The sequence below is a fragment of the Micropterus salmoides genome, unplaced genomic scaffold (assembly GCF_014851395.1).
Source record: "Micropterus salmoides isolate LMB-PRFRI ecotype aquatic unplaced genomic scaffold, ASM1485139v1 Ms_hic_scaffold_906, whole genome shotgun sequence".
Classification (NCBI taxonomy): Eukaryota; Metazoa; Chordata; class Actinopteri; order Centrarchiformes; family Centrarchidae; genus Micropterus; species Micropterus salmoides.
In genome coordinates this window covers 1-2,246 of record NW_024044689.1, presented here as the reverse complement: position 1 = coordinate 2,246, position 2,246 = coordinate 1, and the positions used below count along the sequence as shown (strand labels likewise).

General features: G+C 42.5%; 1 long non-coding RNA gene across 1 annotated transcript; it reads right to left on the bottom strand.

The window, feature by feature from the left end:
* Positions 1 to 527: 527 nt before the first annotated feature.
* LOC119896300 lies at positions 528 to 1,479 on the bottom strand. The gene is made up of 2 exons (XR_005443198.1): positions 827 to 1,479; positions 528 to 685 (listed from the first exon to the last, which is right to left on the bottom strand). It is a non-coding gene; the product is annotated as an uncharacterized LOC119896300 (long non-coding RNA).
* Positions 1,480 to 2,246: the final 767 nt, after the last annotated feature.

Below are 2,246 nucleotides of genomic sequence, written 5' to 3'. Positions count from 1 at the left end.
GCTGACAAATAACAGAAGCACCTCAGCTGTCATGTTGCTCTCACTGTTTAGATGGACTCGTTTTCTGACTCAACATGGTGTTAAAATGAGTGTGTTCACTGTCTGAACTCCTCTTTCCTCACATCTCTTCCTTCCATCTCTCTATCACCAGAGGGAGTCCATAATACTCAGGGAAAAGACAGGACTGATGGACACGTGGAGACACTTCATACAGATGAGACAGACGATCCACATGTGATGCTGCTGTCAGCAGAGGATCAGTGTTACTGTTGGTGATATAACCTAGAAGACTGTGAGCAACCTACAGGGATATAATCCTGAAGACCTGAGGACAGTCTGACTGGACCGTCTTCTACATTCATGAGGATTTAAAGAAACATTAAAACATGCTGCCTTTAATATGTTGTTATTTGAAGAAAACATCGTCATGGAGCTGAAACAGACTGATGACGGAACCACAGATTAAGAGGTGACGTTGGACTGAGGTGATGATCAGATCAGAGGGAGGAAGGTTATCTTACCGTGCACGAGGATCACAAACACCACAAACATCTTCATCTTCCTGTAGAAACTCCAACAAGCACAAAGTTAATCTGCTTCTCACTAAAGGAAGTCTTCAGAAACCCAGTGAGGACATCAGTTCACAGCCAGCTGTCCCTTTCCTCCTCCTGATAATCTGCTGACTCTGTGAGGAGAAAACTGGAGTTTCACTTTAAACTGTTTCCACTGAAGCAGCTGCTGGAATGTGAAGAAACAGGCTGAGCAGCTTTCACACAAACATTATTGTGACAGACAGGTGTGGCTGCTGAGCTAACTGCTAACACACCTGCTAGCAGCTAGCATGCTGCTGTTAGGCCCCTCCTCCTCACCCACCACCTGGACACCTCTGTCCATCCTGGAGGGGGACGTTCACAGACTTTCCAGGAGACAGAAGGCAGCTGGGCCAGACTCTGTCTCTCCGTCCACTGATGATGGTTTTTCACTTTAATCCTCAGAGTGGATGAAGTGATTGTGATCAGCTGTTGTGAAGTGAAACTGTGAGTTTGTCAGCTCAGAGTTCAGGTTCAGACTTTGTTAAAGCAGCTCTCTGGAATGAGTCCAGATCACCACAGATCTCTTCTGAGGAAAGAGGAGGAGCTTCAGCTTCCTCATGTTTGTCAGAGCTGTTGGTCCAGTTTCTGTCTCAGACTGACAGACAGAAAGCTGAACCTTCAGTCCTGTTGATTATCTGCACAAGAACTAAACTTCTTTATCAATCTCTAAATGACTGAAGCCGTCAGGAAACACAAGCTTTTTCTGTTCAAGAAAACATTTTAATGTCAGAGACACAAACAGCTGACAGAGATTTATGTCATTAAACACTGAAGTCAGTCCAACTTTTCATCAGTACAATAATGAAACAATAAAGAAATAAAAAGGATTTAAACTGCATTTCTTCTTCCTCATGATGTCGCTTCAAATCAGATCACAAGAAACTGCATTATTTACAATAATTTGACAATAATCAATATTAACAGATGACATGAAACCCACTTCTGCCAGTTCCTCTTGTCCATCAGAGCAGAGACGTGGTTTTGTTGTGGATCAGGTCTTTCTTTAACAGGAGAAGGTTAGTATCTGCTAGTGATGGGCAAAGCGAGGCTTTGTGAAACATTGAAATGTTTGAAGCAATTGTGCCAGAATTGTGACGAGGCTTAGAAGCACTTCGACACCCGTCTCCATGGTGACACCTACTGGTCACTTTTGATACTGACATATCTTGGTAGGGGTTTCATTGAAACAATGACTGACCTGCGTTTACAATTCTAAACGTCTTATCAATACATGACCGACAGGACTTCGGAGTAATCACCATACAATAAACAAATGTCTTCAGATTGTCAGAGACAGCAGATGGGGATTGTAATAAAAGTGTGTTTAAATAAAACACATCTGTGTGTTGTTTCATAAGTAATCACTCATTTAGCCGACGCTTTTCTCAAAAGGGAATCACAATTGCTGTGTCAGAGGGCACACCTTGGGGTTAAGTGTCTTGCTCAGGGTCACATGTATCACAGTGGGAATAGAACCCACATCTCTAACACTAAAGGCATATGTCTTAAACACTACCCTATCCATTTTCACAGTCGGAATACTTTATTGATCTACGAGAGTGAATTCTTTGTTGCAGATACTCGCAAGGCATAAAAGGAATAGAAATAATAGGTAGGCCTAGTTGAAGTTAGTGAGCAGAGAATATTATAAAG